Source organism: Sebastes umbrosus, chromosome 21 (assembly GCF_015220745.1).
Source record: "Sebastes umbrosus isolate fSebUmb1 chromosome 21, fSebUmb1.pri, whole genome shotgun sequence".
Lineage (NCBI taxonomy): Eukaryota > Metazoa > Chordata > Actinopteri > Perciformes > Sebastidae > Sebastes > Sebastes umbrosus.
Window position 1 is genome coordinate 22447756 of NC_051289.1, and position 26990 is coordinate 22474745.

At 40.7% G+C, this 26990-nt stretch overlaps 1 long non-coding RNA gene across 1 annotated transcript; it reads right to left on the reverse strand.

The window, feature by feature from the left end:
* Positions 1 to 8601: 8601 nt before the first annotated feature.
* LOC119480660 lies at positions 8602 to 26769 on the reverse strand. The gene is made up of 3 exons (XR_005204982.1): positions 26538 to 26769; positions 22070 to 22074; positions 8602 to 8614 (listed from the first exon to the last, which is right to left on the reverse strand). It is a non-coding gene; the product is annotated as an uncharacterized LOC119480660 (long non-coding RNA).
* Between the last annotated feature and the right edge of the window lie 221 nt (positions 26770 to 26990).

The window sequence follows — 26990 nt, forward strand, 5'->3', positions numbered from 1 at the left end:
GAAGTGACTTGTAATCAACTTCCAATCATTAATGGCCCTGTTATCTGCACCTGGCTCCTGAATAAACAAAAATCTCATTGCCCCCCTCAATCACTTGAAAGTTATCCCACTGAGTGGCACTTGCAGCATCATCAGCGAATACAACTGGCTGATTCTGGGACCAGAGAGGCAGAAAACTCCCTCAGAAGAAAGCTTGATCAGTTTCCTTTGGGCTCGCCATTGCTATTCTTCGAGTCACGCTGTTCACTGAATCATAATCACAGCTCAGCTCAATTGGACTCATTGTTGCCGAGCCCGCGAGCCTGTTTTGTCTGCTGATTGATTCATGTCATGTGAGAGCAAGATACTCAAAAAGACCTATCATCATTCATTTGTGTTGGTTTCTGTTTATAGGCCACTCTCTATTGATGATTACTATATCGGAAGATCTTTAATTAGTGGCTTTTGTGTGGAAGACAAATGAAAAACAAAAAGGCAAGCGCGGTGCAGCGAGATCAAAATGAGAAAACGCTTGATGAGTAAACATTTTAATTATGCTGTTAAATATAAAATGAAAGGTAACATTTCCGAACAAATTAGTCTAAAGGTCACTTTCGTTTGAAAGTCCATTGTGTGCAGTCTCAGCTGTAAATGTTAAACATAATATACATTTAGTCAATTCTCATTTCCTTTATACATAATTGTGAATGATTGTGACTGTGCAATGCATACTCATTAAAAATATGAATCCTGTAGCAGTGGCATTTCAACAGTCAAGGCCTATTCTTGTATATTAACTATATCGAGAGCATGTGTGAAACATCTGTAGGCGCTTTTATTGCTTTATTGTACAGAGAATTTGCTCATTTTCTCTGTTTAATGTGATAGTAAGGCTGTCCTCAACCAAAGAAATTACAAGTCAACTAACACTCATACGATTTTGTCGACTAATTGATTAGTTGATTTAATCAACAGATCTGTAAAACTGGGTTTTTCCACAAAGAATCAGGCAAAAGCACCACTTTAAATCTGGTGTTTACCAGAGATGTGCTCATAAGTTTCTTAGGAATAAGTCATTCAGCATGAAAAAAGCATAAAAAAATGAATCGACTAAAGAAATCTTAGTCGACTAACGGTGGGGACACACTACCCGCATGAGCGGTGCGTGACTTAAAACCCTACTTTATTCATTCATGGAGCCCTACAAGTCACTGCATTTTCCCCAACACTGTCCTGTAAATATTTCAGAATAAAAGACTTGTGGGAACAAATTAAGGAATTCTGTCCACAGAAAAAAACAAATGCTAGAGGGCTTTTATTTGTAAAGGAAAGCAGGAAGTGTTCATTTTAAAATAAATCTTTACATGTCTGTGACATATTCTACAGATATACAGACATTGAAACTGTAGTAATGTTGCTGGTATGAAGTCAATATAATGTCAAAAGATCATTTTCACTGTCTGTTGTTGCTGGGAAACGCGTGCAGCTCGCGATAAAAATAGGCGAGACCTCGAATCTCTAGAAGAGGTGACAAAACAAGACTAATGACATAATCTTAGGCTTTAGGAAATTGTAATAGGCAATTTTCACTATTTTCTGGACTATTATGGACCAAATGGTAAATTAACGCTGCGATATCGTGTTAACTTTGACAGCCCTAATTTTGATATAATACTATATTATTATTGTTATTTTGCTCATAGTTGGCTCACGACTTTGCCACCTTTGCCAAAGTGCTACCCTAGGCTAATTCCTAGTTCACTTATATGAATGCGCCGGCCCTGGGTACAAAATTACCTCAAGCATATCTTAGACATTTCTGCTCTGATATTACTTATTATTTATTTGCCAACATACATAACAATACCAATATACCTGCAATAAGCTCAATATATTGGCCTGGCCTTTATTAGACTAGCTCTAATGTAAATATGTGAGATGATATTGTGATATGGCATCTAGGCTCTGACCGATCCACTCTCTGCAAGGATATATCAACCTAGAAACAATAGAGACTGTGGGGTGAAAATAATTTTTACTTCTCAGTCATAGGAGCCTGTTTATGAAATACTTTATGAGCTAAAGCAGCAGCTGTAGGTGACTGTGCCAGTTACAACTGAGAAAACTGAAACAGCGCCGAAAAAATGCAAATCTAGCAAAGCCAAATGGCAAGTGGACAAAGCTTGTTCCAAAACGAGGGTGAATGTGGGGTTGGCTTTTACACTGGTGAGCATCCTAACCGCCAGGAAGGAGGGGCCAGCAATATTGTGTTTACAAACCTCAACGGATGAATCCTACTCATTCTGCCTTTAAATACTTTGGCCTATTCCAATGGATGTGTGGTGTCTGCTTCAACTAGCTGACAAGCTTCACTCCATTTCAGTCAACCAAGTTTGTGGAACCGATAATAATGTGAAGGCAGAAAAACAAAGAAAGAAAGTAACTGGGACGTGACAATAATCACTAACAGCCCGATGCCACCACTACAGTATGTGGAATCTACTTTGGACCTGCCAAAAATCCCATACTAAGAGCTTCAAACCCCAGAGGGACCATCTGAAGTAAGAAGGGTCAATCTAAACCCACCAATCCACCTGCAGCAGTGAACTAAGACTTGTTAGCTATGCTGCACATAATTATTCACTTATGCATATTAAATCGCAAATGCATATAGCTTGAGCCAAAAATGTCCTCTAATAAAATATTATGTAGCATCATAAACTCATGATCATCAATAAATGGATCAGAGATTAAGTTGACAATGAGGATAGTTAAAGCAGCAGTTTAAATGTAACTGATGGGAAAATTATTAAACCAAGGGTACACACACCCATCGCTCTGAGTTGGAACATTCTCTGATGATTAAAGCTGAATATGAGATATTTGGAGAAATGTGACAGAAAAATGATGACTTCCTAGTGAAGCCAATATTACAGAAAATAAATTGTGATGGGCTGTGTGCAAGACAACAGTCATGTTTACATCCCTAAAGCAACATTCACTATACGTACTTAAAGGTCCCATATTGTAAAACGTGAGATTTTCATGTCTTTTATATTATAAAGCAGGTTTAAGTGCTGTATAAATACTGTGAAACTATCAAAATGCTCAATATATGGAGAAATACACACAGCCCGTATTCAGAAATTGCGCGTTTGAAACAAGCCTTTAGGAGTTCTGTCCATTTGTGATGTCACAAATATACAATATTTAGACCATCACACGGTTTTAAACATAAACATTCTAAATGTGTCCCAGTTTATTTCCTATTGCAGTGTATGTAAATAACATCAGCTGACAGGAAGTAAACATGGACCCAAACTTTTGCCTAGCAACGCAATTCAGTTGAAATGTACTAAAACTGAGCGTTTCAGACAGAGGGTGAATACAGGTATATTCAGGCAGTCAGTATGAGGAAAATAAAGGTTATTTTTTTTTCATTACAGCATGTGAACATGTTCTATTACAAACACAAAATACAAGTATGAACCTGAAAATGGGCATAATATGGGACCTTTAAGACTCCACTTGGTATTGAGCAGTAAGAAGCCACCAATGCAACAACAGCCATAACACTTGGGCTGCATCCCAAAGCTCTTATTTGCATCCACGTTTCCCTCACTTGCGTCTTTTCCTTGCGTCTTAGTCCCTCCCACCAGGGAAGCATGGAGAGACGCAAGGAAACCATGCGAGGAGAGAGGAAACGAGGAAATACGATTTAAGCGACATGAGACGGTCGTTTCCTCTGAAGCGTCACGTGAAGCGACATCAGTTTCTGATGACAGCAGCAGCTGATCACATCTGGATCAGCTGTCAGTCAACTTTAACAGCTGTTTGTGTCTGAACTGTACTAATACTAATAAAGACAAGTGCAAGCTGCAGCCTGCATTTCTACTGTGGACTGCTTAGAGGCTCAGGAAACATCTCTACTGGCACAATAACTTTATATTATTTATTAATTATTAGCGTCTGTAGTTATTGATATTCTGATTGTGAGTTAATTATTTCATAACCCAGAATATGACTGTGGTGTTTTTTGAACACTGGACATTATTTATTAGGCTAAAGGGAAAATGTAAATGATGTAACTCATATCAAACCCAACGTTCAGGAATTATCAGCCTCATGTGACTGAATGGAAATGAGGATAAATGATGTAAAAGGTGTTTGTTGCTGACACAGACTCTCCTTTTCTCTCTGACTTTAATAGTTTAATTAATAAAAGTTAACGGGGGAAATAAAAGATCATGAAAAGAAAAATCATTCTAAAAAATGCAGAAAGTTATTTTAAGTCCGTTTGTCAGGTTTTATAAACCCCTCTCAGTGTCAGGCTGCTTCACTGGCGGTGTGTGAAGGAGCGCTACAGCAGGTCCTTCTGCTGCTGCTCAGAGCTTCAATTAACACAGATTTGAACTAGATGGTGAATCAGAAGACAACTAAACTATAAAACGTTTAATATGTGATCTGTTTTCACTCTGGTATGAAACTCCAGTGATGATGAGAGGTAAAGTTATCAGATCAGTCTGATCGGCAGCAGCGTCCAATCAGTAACTGATATCCAGTAAGGGGGCGTGTCGGTCGGTAAAAGACTTCCGTGCAGGATACACTGGTGTATCCTCGCTCATAGCTCCTCCGGCAAGCCTCCTCGATCCTCGATCCTCGATCCTCGATCCTCGCTCCTCGATGCACAAATAAGAGCTTTGGGACGGTCTTCAAAATGGCGCACCAGAACAACTTCCGGTTCAAGCGAGGATCGAGGAGCGAGGAAACGAAAATTAAGAGCTTTGGGATGCACCCATAGTGTTCAAACATAACCAGCCGTATTTCACCACTATGCACCTGTCTAATAGCAACCAAGGAAAGATGAGCTGAGCTATGACAATAACTTACAAACCATTAATATCCTAGCAATGCTAATTAGCACAAAGTAGCTGTCACATGACAGTGAGATATATATATATATAGATATATCTATATATATCAGTGAGTGTCACAGCCTAAGGGACAACCACAACAACACATAATAGATGTAACTCACACTGCCTATTATTTACTCCTCTACTTCATGTTTTTTTGTTTTTTTTACATTTATCCTTTGATATTGCAATATATTGTTATTAATTGTTTTTTTATTTGTTTGTTTGTTGTATTGACACAACAAACATGAATTACTTCTTTATTGTTTTCTTCCATTTACATGCATGTTCTTTTTAAATATCTATATATTGTAATTTGCTTAATGAATTGTATGTATGTATATATATGTTTTTGTTTTTATTTTGTTCTTTTTTTTTATTTTTATTTACTATTGAATTGACGCTTTGGCAATATTGTTCACCTGACAGTCATGATCAATAAAGCAAATTGATTTGAATTGAATTGAAACAGCCTTGTATCTGACATGAGACATGTTAACTATCACACACACAAGCACTTTAGCGCGAGTAGCAAACAGTTATCCTACCTGGTGAAGTGAAACAGCGTCCTCGCGCATCTCAGGCTTGAAAAGTCCCTCCCGGGCCACCACAGGGACATGTCTGCAGTGGACAGGTGTTACACCATATTCAGTAACCTGGTCGATTCTGTGTCCTTTCAGTGTTTCCACTAGCTAGCTACAGTTGATAGGCCAACTTGTTAGCAAACAGTTTCTAACATTTACGCGTTTAGCCGACACGGAGCAACATTAGCATTCACTTGTAGCTGCGTGTGTCCTCTTGTCCTCTTGTCCAGTCTTCTTTCAGCTCCGTCCACCGACTCCTGAGTCAAATATTTGGCCTTTTAGCGGTTAAATGCTTCATTTTGTTTTACAGCTAGTTGCTATCTTCGTCTGTAATCTGGCGCTAGTTAGGTTTTATCGAGGTGTTCTGTTTTCTGACTCACAGGCGAGGCAGAAACCAGCGCCCCCTGCTGGCTGGAGTTAGTGCCCAAGTACAACCAGCTACACTGTTAGACCAGGGGCCTCTAAGCAACCTGCAGCTCCGGAGCCACATGCGGTTCTTTAGACCCTCTGTGGCTCCCTGTGGATTTATAGAAATGTAAATGAATTAAAAAAATGTTTTCATTTTTATTTATCATTGTTGTAGGTCTATAGTACGACGGTACGATGGAGTATTAGGGCCACATTGAGGATAAAATAAATCTGAGATTTCGAGAATAAAGTCATAATATTACGAAAATAAAGTCAAAGGTTTACGAGAAAAAAAAAAGTCGTAGTATTATGAGAATAAAGTCATAATATAAAGTAGTAATTTAACGTGTTATTTTCTTTTTTTCTCGTAAAGTTATGACTTTATTCCCGGAATATTACGACTTTTTTTCTCGTAAAGTTATGACTTCATTCTCATAATGTTACGACATTTTTCTCATAAAGTTATGACTTTATTCCCGAATATTACGAATTCTTTCTTGTAAAGTTATGACTTTATTATTGTAATATTACGACATTTTTCTCATAAAGTTATGACTTTATTCTCATAATGTTACGATTTTTTTTCTCGTAAAGTTATGACTTTATTCTCGTTATATTACGACTTTTTTCTGGTAATATTATGACTTTATTCTGGAAATCTCAGATGTTTTTTTCCTCAATGTGGCCCTAATACTCCGTAGTACATTTGCTCTTTGGCCCTCACTGCATTAGACTTATATACTATATACTTAGACTATAGGCTGTGTTACCTTCATCACAATGATCAAATGTTTTGCGGCTCCAGACAGATTTTTTTTAATTATTTTTGCCTTTTGATAGTAAAGGTTGCTGACCCCTGTGTTAGAGCATAGTAAAATTAACTTATTTTAAAAGAATTGTAAAACAATGAGTAATATTTTCTTTATATTTATCTATAGCAATTTCATTAATTTGCATGTTTCCCTATTTTTATGTCCCTGTTTAGATAACGCATATTTTCTAGGGTGTTTTTATATCATCTATATAAGGTATAAGCTTTTTTTTAAATGCTTTTATTGCAAACTACTATCCACAAAATGACCAAAATACAGTATATTTGCAATTTTATTTTATTTTATACACCCAGTGGTACAAACAGAACAGACGAATAAGAGAGAAAAAATGAATGAATAGATAACTGAGAATTATTTTTTACATACAATACACACGTGCATATATACATTATATATACAAGGTTATAATAAGTTATATCCTTGGTTCAAAGACCAGCAGAGTGTTCCAATCTGCGTACTTCCGTACTAACACTTACTATTTTGAGTGCATAAGTGCGTTCACACTGTGAAGTATGGCAAAATGCTGGACACTTTTCACACTCAATTGTCACCATCTTAGCTACGTAGCGGAAGGGGCAGGACCACGACCACTATTCAAACATGTGAAAATGGCAGCAGATGATGCAGGAGCTTTTGCGGTGCTGAACAACGTACCTTATAGATGTCTATGGGCTACGTAGATAACAGAATAAAACAATACGTAAACATACCGGTGCATTTTCAGCCAACAGGAGGACACATCGTAGGCGACGACGTTGGAAACGTAATTTCCACTTTGCTTTCATTTTCTGTGTATTCTGGATCAACAAAGCAGGCAGATATTTTGGCGGGTAGTGGACGGGTAAAACCTGAAGGAGGCAACAATGCAACAAAAAGGATGCAAGCTGCCGTAAAACCCCGAAGAAGAAGAAGATATTTTGGCGAGTAGAGAGCCGTGGTGAAATGTTGCGATCATCATTTCCAGTAAGCGCGCCGCAAAGTATTCGATTTGAGACGACCGTACCCCGTTGAAATTCACGCACTTCTAAGTAAGTAGTGTACTAGTAAGTACAGTGTGACACAGTGCACTACATTGAAGTGTACTTCTGGAAGTACGTGGATTGGAACACACTGCAGGCCTCACTCTAATCCAATTTCCTGTGCCTACCTACCTGTGTCTAACCCCTTTCTCTCACAGGGGGCCATAAAGCTTCATGTAGACATGCCCCCACCCTGAGCCACACTCCCTAGGTTCCTTGCTACCTCACCTCCAGGCCTATCATTGATCCCTTTTTGACCCTCTGTTCATCCCTTTCCTGTTCTATCATTGCATTACACCCTCGACCCCAAGGGGCAGGATTAAGTCTCACCTCCCAATGAACTCGAAAATTTGTCAAAATTTGCCCCAACTATATCAGCTGTAATAGATTACATATTTCTAGCAAGTTTAAAATCTCTCCGAGTTGATTTTTCATACTGAAATGGCTTGATCACTGGTGAAAACATCATGCAATATATGACCCCCATTTTGTCCCAGTGTACAGACTGCATCTGACTGAGGTTGCTGTTTTTCATCCTGTCTATTATATAAACTGATTTGGCCGGAGACCTTCGCCTCGCTGGGAGCCAAACGTGATGTGATGCTGGCTGACACATCATGACGTCCCTCCCCCTCGCTGACTCCGGGCGCTCTGGTGGAGCCTGGTGCTCCACCTCACAGCCTGCAGTTACCCAAATATCACCTCACTGTGTTTTTGACAGCGGGAAAGAACAGCATGAGATGTGAAACACAGAAACACAATCGTACGCAGGAGTCATATTGAGAGAACTCCACCTCTGCGTGTTAGGGAAAGATAGAGTTGCGTTTGAAGTGAGAAGATAAGGAGAAAAAATATCATGCGGTGTTATAAGTGTGCTCTGAGGAAATTGTGTTAGCTCTCGCAGGGACAAATAGATTTCTGTGTCAAGTTGCATAGATCTTTTTACTCATCCAAAATATATAAAGGCATGAAAGATGTGAGCGAGGCGCCAGTTTTAACATTTCAACTAGGTGAACTATTCAAAAAATCTCTGAGGAAAAAGTGGGATATTGCAAAAGATGGAACTCCTACGGAGCTGAGTGAGATTCAAGAGCATCAGAAGTCAGAGAGCATTCGTTCACTGAGACAGGAAAACCATTTATACCACAGGATTTCATGTTCCAAATTGTTTTCTTTGCTTTTGGATAGTTAAAGCTGCAGTAGGCAGAATGTTTTGGGCATCATTGGGCAAAATAACAACCTTTCAGCATACTGTAACTCAAGTTTTCTAAAGGATAACTAGACTTTTGCACCTCTCTCTGTTTTCAGGCTTAAGAAAAGCTAGACTTTGGCCAATCACAGGTCATTTCAGAGAGAGAGAGCGTTCCTATTGGCTGTTATTCAACGGGGGCAGCTGTCAATCACTCACGAACTCTGATCAAACGGTCAAACTAGGCAGCGCTGATCAAATATGAATCAATATTCTGTTACCGTAATGCCTATCTCTCACTTAAATGTTTTCAGAAACATCTTGTAGTGTACTGTTTAGCTGTAAAATGAGAAAGTTTGTGACCCGGCTGCCATGTTGAGATCAATTGAGGAAATACCAAGCACCGCCCACCAGCCGGAGCAAACTTTCTCAAAAAATAGGCATTACAGTAACAGAATATTGATTCATATTTGATCAGCGCTGCCTAGTTTGACCGTTTGATTGGAGTGTGCAAGTGATTGACAGCTGCTCAGAGACGGCAAGGCTCCAGCTCGGCTCTGATTGGTTGTTTTCCTCCGGTCTGTGTAATCTTACAGATGCCATTAGGAGCACCGGAGGACACAGAGGCACATGATTTTTTTCAGATTACCTGTCTCATGCACTACTGTCAGGATATAGTGACCGTTTTATAAAAATAACTTTTTTTTAAATCATATTTCCTCCAATTTTACCCACTGCTGCTTTAATATATTGTAATCAAAATGATTTATTTACATACTTTATTCTAAAAAAAATTAGTATAATTGTCTTTAACTCGGTATAAATACAGTAAACTCTTCGGTTGTTCTATTTTGACTAATCAAAATGTCCTTTGCATCAAACAGGGTACTTTAAAGATAAGGTGTACCAGAGACTTAAGCAGTGTGAAGTAACCCAATATTCCTGCCTCCGCGTCTCACACTGTGCTGCACCCTGGAAGTATGGCGGCCTTAACCAAAGGCAGACACGTATATAAATAAATAAGTTGGTAGGAGATGTGCTCTTGAAGCTGTATTACTGGGCTGACGGCTTAAGCTTAGGGAGAGGGAATGAGGGACAAATTTAGCAGCAGATCTTAGAATAACTAGGTGGGGATAAAGCTTATAAAAAGTGCAAATGGCTGCACTTCTGGACGGTGTGCTTAAGGCCCTGAGATGAAGTGCTGACTGTAATGTTTGCAGTTTTGAGGAGGGAAAAAAAAGTTTAATGAACTAATTTGTGCTTTTCAAACGTCTAAAAACTTGAAGAGGGATTACTGGAATCTTCACGACCTTTGAGTATGCGACGCTAAAGCGATCCGGTCTGTAGACAAGAGAGAGGAAATGAGCTTTTGTTCAATACACCGTAGAACTGGATCAATGGGGATGTCCAACTTTGTTTGTTCGTAATACTGATTTAGTTCCGCAGCTTTACCTTTTTGAGAACATGAAATACAAGTGAAAGGGGAAAAGGGGTTCCTTGAGCTTAGCATTAGATATGAAGCTACAGCCAGGAGACGACTAGTTTAGCTTAGCATAAACACTGGGAAAGAGAGAAGCAGCTAGCCTGGTTGTGTTTGTGTATAGATTTAACAAATGAGATATTTAATTAGTAAGCTTCAGGCAGATTTTATTAGCTTTAAACAGAGTTTCCCCCTGCTTCCACTCTAAGCTAAGCTAACGTCTCCTGGCTGTAGCTTCATATTTAACGGACAGATACGGGAGTGGTGTCCATCTTCTCGTCTAACTCTTGACAAAAAAGAGAATAATGGTGCCTTCAAAGGAAACTTGTGTGCTTGCGTTTACAACATGGGAGGTCGTCTACACAATATGCTTGGCGTTCAAGTGGTTAAGTCGTAAGAGCACTGCTGCTAAGCAATATTAACGTTATTGTCGGCGTTTAGAAGCCACAGAGGCTAACAGTTTAGCAAGCTAGCAAGTGGGTGACATAATGCAGTAAATGCAAAGGCATAATGACAGAGGAGAAAGATGAGACCGTTGGGAATATCAAGATTTTCCACAGACATATTATAAAATGACAAAATATTAATGTCAACAAACGCGTCAAAACTCATGAACTCTGAGCTTTCAGAAACTTTCCACTTATGAGGTCATGAATAAAACAAGAGGGGGGCGTTAATATGGACTCTTCTCGTGAACACGGTAAACACGACTCCATTTGAAGGCACCATAAGCGTATTTTCCAAAATGTTAAACTACTCCTTTAAAGGGACTATTTGTAACTTTCAGAAATGCTTCTTAACAGCGACACCTGTGGCCGTGAAATCAACGAAAGTCAGCGTCGAGCTCGCGCTTGCTCGCTCTAAATATACCTGAACGAGCATCGCTCAAAACAGTGAGGCAACACAAGTCAGCTAAAACCACAATATCACTCTATATTTCAGCTGCTTGGCAGTAATGTTAGCTGACCAGACAAAGGTCTCTCCATGAACATGATTTAGATCTGATCTCAGTGTTGGCTTTTACTGCCCCAGCGCAGGCTGATGCAGCGGGGCTCTGCAGCATGTCTCCCTGCTCTCTCCGCCCGCAGCCGGAGAGAGCAGGGAGACACCGGCACCCGGTCGGTAACGAGACGATAACGTTACTAGCTGAGGAGCTCCGTCACTTCACAAGACACGGGAAACCTCTGTTGGTCTGGAGGAGCTGCAGCAGTTATTTCTGCACAAACGTCCACTGTACATTCACTAGATATTATCAGAGCTAAACTAACTATTCTGCAGTGAGGAGTGAGCGCGCGTTCACGTCTAGAGGTGGAGCGAGCTGAGAACGCGCGCGATCTCTGAGTGAACGCAGGCAGGCAGAGGAGGAGAGGCAGCGGCCACACGCGAACGTGCATATGCGAGCGCGCATGTGTGGCGACCCGCTACATTTATACGCTTAAAAAGTTACAAATAGTCCCTTTAAGTGCTGTAGTTTGGTTTGGGCAGATGAGAGCTTTATAATTTGAACACAGGTGCCGCGAATGAACTGCAGAGCAGTGATTGAGGAATTGGAACACACTCCAAAAAAACAACCAAAATGCTTTAAACTGGAAAATATTATGATTTAAAAAATAATGCAATAAGCTGGTCGAGGCTGATAATGAAGAGCCAGACTGTGTCAAGCTTTGTCCGTGGTGCTGACCCCATTGACTCACCACCAGGGAATGAAATTAGCACCTGCCACCTGCCACATACAGGGTAAATGTTGGCTGTGGCAGGTACAAAATTCAGGTCACCTGCCACCACGTAGTCAGGGATTAAGGTTACATGATATATTCCATATTTCTACTGTCTGGTACCACTGACTCAGTGTTTACAATTCAAAAGTGTTTTACATAGATCTCAGAAGTGGCAGACAGTCATTCAAAAGTTCAAAAATGATTGGCTGGTAGAAATGTTCAGTGACCTTCAACAATGGCAGGTGAGGAAAAAAATAATAATTTCAGACCCTGCTCACGTCTGATCACAAAAACATAAAACACACAAGAAACAGGTGGTGCAATGTTCCAAGGCTCTTGCACTGAGGGGACCAAGAATGGCCACCCACAAGTAGGCTTGTCACACAAGGGGGAAAAAAAAAACTACACAGGTTAAACAATGACATAAAAGACCTGTTGGTTCATACTGTACAGTATATGCAGAATAATTGCATAACTAAAGAGCTGCACTGAAATAACCCAAACCCAACTGGCAAAGCAAAACAAGAACCTAAAGACAGCAACCAGACTACAGCAAAACACAGGAAGAAATCAGCAGCATGAGACGCACCAGAAAATAAACATTTATTAATATAGTTTCTTACCAACAAAAACTCATTAACTGTATTGTGTCCAGCACCTTACGTACCTCCTTGTTATGAGAAAAGAAAACAAAGAACAGGTCGGCCCCCTCACAGGGGAGACAGGTCAGACTTGACACACTCATTGTATGATTACAACACTTTGTACTATACATCTAAAAGGCACCAAGGACAGAGCGGGAGCCATGGAACTGCAGGTGTCTTCCTTTATAAACCTCCAGCACTGATTGAGGCTAACTGAGGGATTATTGCAGGTTATACATAGACTGTATATTAGAAGAGGACGTATTCTTCCATTGGTTTGTGGACTGCCCGTTTTGAAGCCTCGAGTTCGGCATTTTGGCTGTCGCCATCTTGGTTTTTGGAACCAGAAGTGACACGAGAGGTTGGAGCTAAGTACAACCGAACACTGAATAAGACATTTTTAGTTGACCAAAGTTCTAAACACAAACTCCCAGACGGGGCAACGCCATGGTAATGACCTTTCAATCACAAGGTAGCCCCGCCCTAAAGCATCCCCTGCTTTATGGTCTATTTGACCCTAAATGGGACCATAATTTACTAAATGAACATCATGCTGTATTGAAGAAGACTTGAAACTAGCGATTGAGACCATAAACTCATGTTTACAATGTTTACTGAGGTAATAAATCAAGTGAGAAGTAGGTTCATTTTCTCATAGACTTCTATTCAATCAGACTTCTTTTTGCAACCAGAGGAGTCGCCCCCTGCTGGCTATTAGAGAGAATGCAAGTTTAAGGCACTTCCGCATTGGCTTCACTTTTCAGAACCGGAGGTAGCCCACTGGGTTTATACTGTACCAGACAGCTACAAATGGCTGTTACGAAAAAATTTTGTTTATAAGTTAGTCTACTTCTTTAACACCTGAGCATTTTGTTTTTATGCAGCTGCAAGTCAACTTCTTCAGTTGGGGCTGAAGACTACGAGTTTGAAAAATCTGGGGTATGTGTAGCCGTCCTCGTTTCATGATTGGCTCGGGCGGATGTGTGGGCAGAATCTCGATACCGCGGCTTCAGACCTCCCCGATCACTACCGCACAGACTCCGGCTCCAAATGACGTCAAAATCTCAAGATGGCCACCGTATCCGGGATATTTTGGCTTCACTTTTGTACAGTGGGAGGAAGTGGAGACGCGTTATATAAAGTCTATGATCTGATTGTACTGTCAGTGGTCACATTGCATTGTGGGTTATGTTGGCGCCAGGTTTTGACAGAGATGAAGAATTTGTGAAATAAAGAAGACAACATCTCTGGTTCTGCTGCATCAATTTGATGCAGCTACGTGCTAGCTGCGTAGCCCAATAAACCATCTATTTTGAATCATTCCGATACATCCTGTCATTACCACTAACTGCGCTCTGTTGTCTTACTGTGTAAACTTGAATAAACCTATGAGAGCACCAGAGTACTATCTCCACCCACCCAACATCCTCCACCCCCCACCCCACCACCAGAAAAAGAAAGAGAAATGGGAGGTGTGATTGCACCCTCAGCCTCTGTGACTGGGACATCTGTTCCATGGCAGATACTCCTCCCTGTAGACCTGCACTCTTCCAGAGCTGGGCGTCACCCTCTTCAAACTGCAGACAGAAATGTTTCCTCTTCCCTCCCCACCTCCCCACCTCTCCATCTTCTTGACTGGAGTCAATACACTGCTGCTCCTGGAGCTATTACCGATATGCTCCGGCCAAGTGTAAAACCTCTATCTGCCACTTATCGGCACACCAACTCTCCTCTATGAAAACTTCCCATTATGCCACACCACCTCTCCTCCACTTCCAGCACACGTCATATTTCAGCTATTTTTGGTCCATTTGAGGCCTTTTGAGAGGAAGTTTGATCAGTTAGTAAAGTATCACCTGTGATAAGAGTCAGTGTAGCACCACCAAGAAAACACAATAACTCCAGCATTTATGTAATTAGCTTTAGTTATAATTCTGCTCCTAAACAATGCTGCATCGTTGGAAGATGGGGAAGCAAGATAAATCACATTTAGTTAATTAAACTGAATGAACATTTCCATGTAAATAAAACATCCAATTCAATTGGAAAAGGTTTTCTTTGAAATAGCGAAGTTATGGAGATTCGTGAGCTTTTTAAGAAAGCCGGATTTCATTACTTTACATCTCTATTAGGATCTTTATAAGCATACATAATAAAAGGGCCTATTAAAGATTTAATAAATGAACTTCTGTGTGAAGTCAAATGGATTTGGCAAAGGCTGTGGGGTAGAAGCTCTCTCTCTCTCTCTCTCTCTCACACACACACGCACGCACGCACGCACGCACGCACGCACACGCACACACACACACACACACACACACACACACACACACACACACACACACACACCCACGCACACACATGGAGAAAGAAAGGGACTCGGGGTCCCATTATGCTGAAAGAATAAGCAGAGCCGTCAGAAATGGATTAGCCTTGTAAAACAAATTTGGTTTCAGTTTTGAAAGAATGGAGCCATGTTCTACTCGGGGTCTACTGGTAAAACAAAGCACATAGGGCTTCACAGTGAAAACAACCTGTGTGATGTGATAAGTAAAGTCTGCGTGTGCAAAGCATGTAAAAAGCATGAGGAAGTGTGAGGACAACTTCGGATTAACACAAGCACCAATGAAATCACACCTTAAGAATACATAAAACAAAGGGGAAAATACACTAAATAAGTAAGGCTATCAATTTATTAAAATATGTAATTGCAATTAATCGCATGATTGTCCATAGTTAATCATTATTAATCGCACTTTAATCGCACTTTAATCGCACTTTAATCGCTTTTGTCAAGTATTTAATACTCTTATCAGCATGGGAGTGGGCAAATATGTTGCTTTATGCAAATGTATGTATATATTTATTATTGGAAATCAATTAACAACACAAAACAATGACAAATATTGTCCAGAAACCCTTACAGGTACTGCATTTAGCATAAAAAATATGCTCAAATCATAACATGGCAAACTGCAGCCCAACAGGCAACAACAGCTGTCAGTGTGTCAGTGTGCTGACTTGACTATGACTTGCCCCAAACTGCATGTCATTATTATAAAGTGGGCATGTCTGTAAAGGGGAGACTCGTGGGTACTAGAGGTCAGAGGTCAGAGGTCAAGGGACCCCTTTGAAAACAGCCATGACAGTTTTCCCTCGCCAACATTTAGTTTAAATTTGGAGCATTATTTAGCCTCCTTTGAGACAAGCTAGTATGACATGGTTGGTACCAATGGATTCCTTGTTTTTTTTTAGTTTCATATGATGCCAGTATCTTCTCTAGCTTTAAGACTGAGTCCGCTACAACCTAAATATCGCAGTTTTCAAAGGAGGTATAAAAGCAGCTACCTCACCTGAGATCCTCCTACAAGCTATTTCAAAGCCTCGGGGCCCTGACTGCAAAGACACACTTATTCCTGGTCACATGTTTCCATGAAGGTCCCCCCAGCTTCAGTATACCTGCAGAGTGAGCCACGGCCTGCAGCACATCTGTCCACCCACAGCTGGAGGCAGCCTTCTTCTTAAGCCAAGCAGACAGCTTTGTGATGTGGACAAAGCATCTAAATACAAAACACAAATACACAATAATATTAATATTAACATAAGATTACAATTGTTATATATTAATTAAATATATATAGTATTATTATAATTGTCTCTATGTACGCTTGTTTGAGGTTCTTCCTTTTTATATACAATACGTACTATTCTTCAGTAGTTAAGTAGTCACATTGTCTTTCAAATTAAATGCTAAAAAAATAAGTATATATATTATAATATTGTATGATAATCATTGATAGGTGCCACGGTGGTGCAGTAGGGGGATTAATTTATGCTAATATACCGTATCAAATTTAACCGTGTGCAAAGCTGTGAAAAATGTGAAAATGAGAACGGTTCTATGTAGAGCCAGTGTTTGGTTTGTCCATTCTGAGCTACTGTAGAAACATGGTGGCCGGCTTTGTGAAGAGGACACGCTCAGTATGTAGATATAAACGGCTTATTCTAAAGTAACGAAAACACAACGATTTTTATTTTCAGGTGATTATACACTAAAGAACACATACTTATTAATATTATATTCTATTTCAGCCAATACCTCCTCTGAAATGTTACACAGAGGGCCTTTAAACAGGTTAAGACCTATAAGATATATAGAGAGGGGAAGTCCCGCCCCTTACGATGGACCCAATGGGACCTCATTTTAGAAAAAAAATATGTACGGTAAGCAAAGACGAGAGACTAATATTTTTTTATCCTGTTTGAATTGCGCCATGAATCACACATATGATGTTTGTCAATTTAAAAGAACATTTTTCAAGTCAAGAAAGTCGCAGTTTATCGTAGTATCATTTAGTTATGTGTAAAACCGCTCAGTGAAGTACATCTTTCGTCTCGCACAATGTACGTCACCAACACTAGTTAGCTAGCTAAGTTAACTATGACCACGCAAAAACGTAATGTCATCATACCCCTTTTTATCAGCCGGGAAGAGAAAGAACGAGCCCGTTGCTAGTGTGAGTCCATCCCCGTATGAACACACAGGCATCGTTGCTTCAGCTAAAGAGACGTCACTTACGTGGCTTTTGGGTGTGTAGTATTTCTAATAATGTATTTTTTATACCTCAATAGTTTTACGACAAACTGTGACTTTCTCGACTTGCAAAATTATCTTTTAAATTGACAAACATCATATGTGTGATTCATGGCGCAATTCAAACAGGATCAAAAGATTATTTGTCTCTCTGCGTTGACTGCTGTTCATATTTTGTCCGACATAAGGTCCCATGGTGGTGCACAGGAAGGGGAGGGACTTCGCCTCTCTATTGAATCTCTGGGTTTCCTTGTTCTCTCCACTATATTGCACAATAATTGCCCAGGGCTGTATGATTTACCTTTGAAACAAACAACTGGGGTCTTCCAAACACTCCTTTAAAGACAAAGAGAGTGCAACAGCTCTCCTTTGGTTATTCTATAAACATGCGTTAGCCCCTGGGGTGGCTAATTTTGAATGTAATAATCTATTTAATCACAACTTAACATTATTGATCCCCATGTTAAAAGCTATTTATGTGAGGCCCTGTGGGCTGGCAGAGTGACGGGCCCGCTCCCCTCTGTGTCATTTATTTCCCATTCCGCCATGCTAGCCAGAGGCCTGCAGCGTGCCGGGGAGATAACAAATTAAATATGTGTCTGCTGAGAAGGATCATGTGTGCCGGTGGCTCAGGAGGACGGGCGAAGTCCTCACTCAGACCCTTCAGAAATACATACAGTACAGTATTTACTGTAGACTGTATCAACATCATAATACTGTGTGTGTGTGTGTGTGTTTGCATGTGTTGTGGCCATTTGACACCAAACATGCCTGCAATTTGTGATTGGAACTGTCCAGCAAAGAAAATGTAAAATATATAGAAGTATTTTCCAGCTGGTAATATGATATATGTCTGATGTTTATATGTTTATGTGAGTTTTTAGTTATCAGTTACTCCAAAAAGGTCAGATAAGGTTGGACTTTTTCACTAAAATGATCCAGGCAGGATTTGTTTCAGGTTATTTTTTTCCCTCAAAGCCTCACAAAAGAGGACAGTCAATGCCTGAATCCATTTTAGTGTCTATTTGTTTATTTATTTACTGACACATTATGTGCATGAGTATCTAAGGTCAGTATCCTCAGCCATCTCCAGCACTCTCGGCTGCCCCAGGATCAGCACCCTGGACAGCGGTCGAGACACACTGGAGTGCTGAGGTCATGCAGGATGAACTCTGTGTTCCAACAGCTGGGCTGCACAAAAATATTCAACCCCTAAATGCATTTCACCGTCTGATTTTACACTGTAAAACTGACAAAGTTGTGGAAATTAAAAAAATTCCAAGACAAACTTCAACTAAAGTTGTGAAATAGTGAAATTGTGTAACTTATTCCAAGTTGGAGTAACATTTTACGTTGTTGCAACTTTAAATTTCTAACCATGTTAACCCTTGTGTTGTGTCAACTTTTACTTTACTTCAACATGCTTTGGGGCCCCACAGACCCCATGATGTCTACAGTATGCAAAAAAATACTAATCAAAATAATACTTGCAAAATCAACCGTTTTCCCCTAATTTTTTTTCCTTTCCTTCTGACATTGTTATAACCTAGTATACAATGATGTAAAGTATACACACACACACATACTGAATATGCAATGGTTGATTTTGCAAGTATCATTACTATTAGTATTTTTTACGTAGACATCATGGGGTCTGTGGGGCCCCAAAGATTGTTGAAGTAAAGTAAATGTAAATTAAAAGTTGCAACAACATAAAATTATACTCCTATATCCCACTGTGGAATAAGTTACGAGGGGATATTCTAAATTGGACAAATTAAATGTTTTGTTTATTTAAAAAGGTACTGTCTGTTACTTCTTACATGTATAAATCGGGTCGGTGTCCCATGCTTGCTCGCGTGTGGCTACGCTGTTCCAACACAAACTACACGGAAGCACCAAAACCGCAAAGTTATATCTAGTGAAGCCCGCCTTGCAAAACAGTGTCAACTCTTCCTGCTCCAGCCCCCCAACCGCGGTCAGAAGATAGAGGGGAAGACGGTAGCTTTGGTCTCCAGGGCCGCAGTCTCTGCTCCTCTGCCTGCCTGCTTGCCTTCACTCACACACCGCGCTCGTTCTCGCTCGCTCCACCTCTCACGTGCATGCGCGCACAATACACACAGCAGAAGATGGGAGTCTGAAGCAGGAAAAGCCAACACTAGGATCAGCAGTGATTCATGGAAAGACCTTCGTCTGGTCAGCTAACATTACTGCCAAGCAGGTGAAATACAGAGTGATATTGTGGTTTTAGCTGACGTGTGTCGCCTCACTGTTTTGAGCGATGCTCGTTCATGTAGAGCGAGCGCGAGCGCGAGCAACAGGACGCTGACTTTCGTTGACTTAACGGTCACAAGTGTCGCTGTTAACAAGCAATTTCTGATTTTTACTTAGAGTCCCTTTAATTTGAGGAAACTTCCCATCTTTAGGTGAAGTTTGACTTCTTTTCCCAATTCTGTCAGATTTACAGTGTAAATTTAGACGATGAAATGAATTTAGAAGTTGAACATTATATAACATGACCTCAGCACCAAAGTGTGTCATGACCGCTATCCAGGGTGCTGATCCTAGGCCAGCCGAGAGTGCTGGAGATGACTGAGGATACTGACATTCCATACTGACTACACTTGGGTTGGTACATGTGACTTCCGGACACAAGTCCTAGTTTACTACACCAAGTGTATGTACCATAACCAAACAGATTTATAACAGGCACATACATCCTTGAATGTACATACATACACACAAACACACGCACACAAACACACACACTCATATTTATGCATGCATTGGAGCCAACTGCAAGTGTCAAGTAATTAAAGCCCAAATCATGATATGTCAGAGCCCTTCCTCGTGCCCTGCAGCTCCTGGAAGGTGTCCTGGCTTATCAGGGCCATATTGATCTGAGCCGCAGGAGAAGCTGGTCTGAGGGAATTTGTGTTCATTTTGGAAGAGGACGCAGCTGTCAGCGGGCCAAAGATTAGTCCGTCTAAAGAGCTTTTCTGACAGCATCGCTAAATAGTGTCTGGCTGGATGCAGACAGGGAGAATCAAACCTCAGTCTCTCGTGTGTCAAATAAATCATATACTGTATGTAGCATTTGTCCAAGAGTACAGAGAGGTTTGAGACAGGGCTTTACCTGCACTAGAAACATTAGGCTCATTAGGAATCTACACTGAAAGCCACCTAAATCATCAGCCTTCTGGCATTTGTACTGCGAGATTATGCGGGAGCTGCTGTTTTTCTGTGAGACAGTCAGCACGGTGGAGGATCAGCATCTACTACAGTAGGATTTTGAATCAGCCAGGTCAACAACTGGTCTGATCTGGAGGATATCATGCTCAAAATGAGGACTTGAGATTTGACTTTGACTTGATTGCTGAGAGTCGAGGTGACTCCTACTTGAGACATGACTCATTAAAGCTGCTCTAAATGAATATTTTTATATCAACAATGGATCAAATGACTATGTGTAATGTGAAAGTCACTCGTAGTGACGGATCCACAGAAAATGATCAACCAACTCAGCAGTTCCCCTCAGATCTACATTTTTTAGCTCATTGTTTTGGTTTTACAGCCCACAACTACACTGTTGTGGTTCATTCTCGTGGCTCTCTTTGTTTCTCGGTGTCATTTCCAGCTGCAGCAGACAGCTGTTGTCAATAAAAAAGCTCTAAAAACCAACTGTACACTACTAGAAAAAAGTTAGCGATTAGCTCATGAACATAATGGAGCATTTAGCAGCTAAAGCGTATAGACTGTAGTGGGTGTAATCAACGTGACGTCACCCATTGGTTTGTGGACCGCCGTTCTGAAGCCTCAAGTTCGGCATTTTGGCCGTCGCCATCTTGGTTTTTGGAACCAGAAGTGACACGAGAGGGTGGAGCTGCGTACAGCCAAATGCTGAATAAGACATTTTTAAGCAACCAAAATGTTACAATTAACTTCCATCAACTGAAAACACACTGTGAAAGGGTTAAAGTTGTAAGACGAAGAAACAGACAACTGAACAACACCGTGGTAGTGACCTGTCAATTACAAGGTAGCCCCGCCCTAAAGCATCCCCTGCTTTATGGTCTATTTGACTCTAAATGGGACCATAATTTACTAAATGAACATCATGCTGTATTGAAGAAGACTTGAAACTAGTGATTGAGACCATAAACTCACGTTTACAATGTTTACTGAGGTAATAAATCAAGAGAGAAGTAGGCTCATTTTCTCATAGACTTCTATACAATCAGACTTCTTTTTGCAACCAGAGGAGTCGCCCCCTGTTGGCTATTAGAAAGAATTAAAGTTCAGCATTTGCTTCACTTCTCAGACCCGGAGGATGGCGACTTCTAAAGAGCCAGATATTTTCCTCAGGAGTTGTTACAGACCAAACAAAGTGAATAGGAGAGTGAATATTGCACTTACCAATTGCCAAGTGACCAGAAACACGATTACAAATGAATGCTAATGTTGCTCCATGTCTGCTGGATGTGTAAATAAGCAACTGTTCCGAACTGGCCTTGACCAAAAGAACTTGAGACTCATTCAGCTTTGCAAAATGTCGGGGTTGTTAAATATTTGGTAATTTTTAGCTCTGGGGATGATGATGTCATTGTTGGTCGGTTGACCACGTTGGTCCAGATTGAAATATCTCAAAAACTATTAAAAGAATTGCCATGACAGACATTCATGGTCACCAAAGGATAAATCCTACTGACTCTGGTGATCCCCCCCCACTATGAGGTTTTTGGTTCCAAGACCATTGGATGGATTGCCATGAAACTGGTACAGACATTAAAGGTCCCTAGAGGATGAACCGCGATGACATATACAGTTAAATGTCTCCACATCTACAGTATGGATTGACCCTAAATTCTGGTACAGATATTCAGAGGATAAATCCTGACATTTTCTCTAGCGCCACCTTCAGGTTGAAATGTTATGGTTTGTGGAGTGTCATGTCTCAACTACTGTTGGATGGATCAGTATGCAGTTCGTGCAGGCCTTCATGGTCTTCGTTAACTTTGGTGGCTTCCGACTTTTCATCCAGCGCCATCGTCAGGTCAAAATGTCAATTAGTCCGACACTTACCACTTAGTCCCGGCATCACCAAATGGCAGGCCACGGTCCAGACTGAGACTGAGTGACGGTTCTATCCGGACCCGTGACCAATCTCTGATAAATTACTGAGAATAAATCATTTTCTTCACGGTGTTGATTTTTTTTTCTTCTGACGGTCGCGGTTATAGACTGCGGGCGCAGCTAATCCAGTTTATATGACAATAGCTTCACTCGATTGAGCCAATCAAATCGATCGTTTACCGTGCGTAGACAGTTCGCCGGAGAGAACAACTAGACACATGTGAGAAAGATAACAGCATGGAGCAACTGACTGTTTCCCTGGTCCAACCAAAGTAGCACTACATATCTCGGCCATGTTTTGATGGACTTAGAGCTGTGAGTCGGCTTCCTCTGCTACGCTATGACATACAGTTCCAGGCTCACCAGTTAGCAGCTAGATATGTGCATGAGAATGGCACTAACTCCATTCAAGCCTAAATTCAAACTACTGGCACGGCAGACACAGGCCCATTTCTCTCAAAGGAAGTAGAAAAAAAAAGACAAAAGGGGCTGCTCAACACACTTTTTGGGTGTAAACGGAAGAATCCCGTCTTTTTTTCTTTTACTTGAAATGTAGGCCTTAAAGGGATAGTTTGGGTGTTTTGCAGTGGGATTCTATGAGGTACTTATCCATAGTCAGTGTATTACCTACAGTAGATGACGGTCGGCACGCCCCCCAGTTTGGAGAAACAGACAGGAGTTAACACGCCTAAAAAATAAAATCAGTTTAAGTGTACGCTGTATTTAGAATATTTTCCAACAGGGAACTGAACTGAAAGTGAAACTTATCTGTACTATTTTTGTTAAAAGAGTCTGCTGGCTTTGGATAGAGCACAGATAAGTTTCACTTTCAGTTCAGTTCCCCCGTCTAAATTAGAAGGAAAGGGTTACCTGACGGCAAGATAAAGCGTGAAAATATTCCAAATCTAGCGCACACTTAAAGGTCCCATATTGTAAAAAGGGAGATTGTCATGTCTGTTATAGTATAAAGCAGGTTAAAGTGCTATATAAATACTGTGAAAGTATAGAAACATTCAATATACGGAGAAATACGCACAGCCCGTATTCAGAAAGTTTGCGTTTGAAACAAGCAGTCAGGATTTCTGTCCATTTGTGATGTCACAAATATACAATATTTAGACCATTACACAGTTTTAAAAGTAAACATTCTTAATGTGTCCCAGTTTATTTCTGGTTGCAGTGTATGTAAATGACATCAGCTGACAGGAAGTAATCATGGAACCAAACTGTTGCCTAGCAACGCAATTCCGTTGCAATTCCATTGAAATGAGCTAAAACGGAGCGTTTCAGACAGAGGGTAAATACAGGTATATTCAGGCAGACAATATGAGGAAAATAAAGTTTTTTTTTAACATTACAGCTTGTAAACATGTTCTAGTAGAAACAGAAAATACAAATAGGAACCTGACATAGTACCTGACATAATATGGGACCTTTAAACAGATAATGATTTTTTTAGGTGAGCCTTTCTTTTAGGTGGCTAAAATATGTTTTGATGCCGCCCCAGTCCACAGCAGTACATTACTTTGCGTCCACATCGGTACTCTTGCCTGTTTCTCCAAACCTGTAGGTAATACACTGACTACATACGAACCCACTTCAAAACACCCAAACTATACCTTTAAGTACATTATGCTTGGAATAATTTTATTTATGGTTTTCCAAGTGTCATACAAGTTCAATGTGTCAATGTTCAATGTGAAATGATGGCAGAAATGTACGTTGTTGATGTTATTTGATGGATGTAGGGGTATACTTTATGAGGTTTAGACCTCTTTTAGTAACTGGACCTCTTTACATACTAACTGAATAGCCCTAATACATCTAAGAGCTGTGGTATCATATCATTTTAGTCCCAACTGCAGAGTTTGTGTCGGTGCCTCAGAGCCTCACTTTCTACCTCTTAGTGGCCGGATACGGAACACTTCTTACTACTAAGATTTATGTTGTACTTGTACATTATACCACATCTTTATACTGTGCATATTGATTATGTTCAGTACAATACATAAAAACTGAAAAGTGTGAATAAATGAGAAAGCTCTACTCTGATGATTTATGGCTTGAGTGGGTGTCCATTTTTTAAATGTCGCATCAATATTGTTTCAGTGCCTGTTTCGGCTTTTTTTTTTTTTTTTTTACTTCTTTTGCTGCTGACGTGTGCAGCAAGCTCAGTGCTCCACCCACCATCTCTTCTCAGTTTCCAAACCCACCCCCCCTCTTGTCTGAACTCTGTCCCCTCTGATGGATCCCCCCGTGTTCATTTATTGAACCCAGGTAGGTGTATCCAATTAGTGTTCCTGTGTCTCCCGTGTCAGGCTATGCTAAATCTGCCTCCAAAAAGCTGGGGATCCTATTAGCTCGGAGTAACGCCTCTGTATTTTATACTACGGCTTTTATGGGCTCTCCAATGTCACTGCATCAAAGGAGCCTTGTCTGTACATGAATCTCGCCATGCCAGAATCCTTCAACCCCATTATCTGGGTGAAGTGCCCTTCCTCAGCTATTTGTATCCTCCCGCGCCTCGCGCCATTACCTTCCACTGGGTAATAGCTCTTTAGGCTTCTCGTCTTTCTGTCCTGCTTCTGCTACGAGGAAAAAGAGCTAAACTAAACTTGTTTTTCTCTCCTTTTATATGTTGTAATACTGCTATAATTGCTGCAATATAAAGAGTGTGATGCCGGTGATAACAGGTACATCTCCGTCATGATTGTGTCGAACATGGATACAGAACTCATAAAGTGATGGGTAAATACCAAAACAGCAGCTCAGTGAAACATCTGAAAAATTATATTATATAATTTTATCTTAAGAAAAAAAACTCACACTTCCAGCTTTTTACTGCTTTCCCATTAAACTCAAATTAGATGATTATTTACTCTGGATCTGCTCCGGTCATGCATAGACGATCTCTCAAGTCCCCCTCCGCAGTGCCAAATGGATATGAACAAAAAAAAAAAAAACCTCAAGGATAATGGAAAATTGATTTTTATCTCCCCCCATATCTGTTTAAATATGATTAACAGTGAGTTTGACACAGCACATCAAATTAATAATGACGTGCGGCGGGAAAAAGGCAATCAATAATTGACAAGATAAATATAGATAACGGTTCATAATGCTCCCCGACGCGGGTCACGCCGATAGCAAGTGAAGCATTAGCATGTGAATGATAATCGGGAGTCATTAGGCAGGTGTGAATGACAATACAATAGCGCGGCGGCGGCGAGCACGTTTCTTGACGTCACCTCCAGCACTCCGAGGGGGCAGCCTGGGAAATTAACTGTATCTCTCTGTTAATCTGTTCGGCAGCCTGATAGGGAACCTAAAGGTCATTTGGCAGAGCGGCGTGTTACTCCTCCACGTTGACCCCCACACCCACCACCAACCACCTCCACTGTTCCCCCTGAATCAAAAGTGAAGTGGCGGCTAATGAAAACGAATAGCACATTTGTATGTCGTTAGCGGGGGCCTTCGGAGTGGAGGTGGGGGGAAAGTGTTGGGCGCGTGAGCGTAGTTCAACAGTGATTACGCAGAGGTTAACGGCCGCCCTGACATAAGTGTTAGACTCCTCGTAATATGTCGATTCACTGAGCTGTTGAACCATTACCACTCTCTCCCCCTCACAGTCAGATAAAGGTATATTTGCCCACGGCGAGACAGACGTACTTTGCATTTATGAGAGCATACATTATATTTGACATCAAACATTTGCTTAACACTAGCCTTGGGATCTCATTTTATTTTAGAGTCGGGTTGCAGTTTTTCGCTACACTTTTTTTGCAGCAGATACTGTTTTTCCTGTGTGATACATGCTTTACAGCTTTCTCAATCGCTTTGGCTCATTTTTCGAAACATTCTCTAAACTGTTAGTAGTCACAACTGTTTGATGGGACATCACAACTCTATTGCATATGTGCAAAAAGGTAGTAACTCACCCAAAACATTTCATTCATGCTTCAAAAAAGCAGTTGTTGTGTCAGTTAAAGTGGCCAACGCAGCCAAAATGAAACATTGATTTGTCATCGTGTGAGCCGTACAGAGGCCTGTACTACGAAGCCAGTTCAACATACCCAGGGTATCTTCTCGTTATCTGGCTTCACTAACCCTAACGAACGAGATCCTGCTAAGCGGTCCTATGACGCTGGTTATCAACTTGGTAAATCAACCCAGGGTTTCTCAGTCTGGTTATGAGCGCGTTCACATGAACGGGTCGGTGTTTGCAGCATCTGACCAATCACAGACATGGACAAGTCTAGTGTCAGCAGAGTGGCACATTTTACAAAGGAAGAGTAAACTATAATATTAGACAAATACGAAGAAGTTAAACACATAATCCAGACTAAAAGTAACACAGTTGAAGCTGCCAAATGCAGGAAGAACAGCTGGCAAAAAAAAAACTGTGAATGTGTAAATTAACAGCCTTATTAATTTAACGGAACACTCAAAAGTCAGATATAGTCGTCTAAATATGAATAGCTCTTGAATGTGTT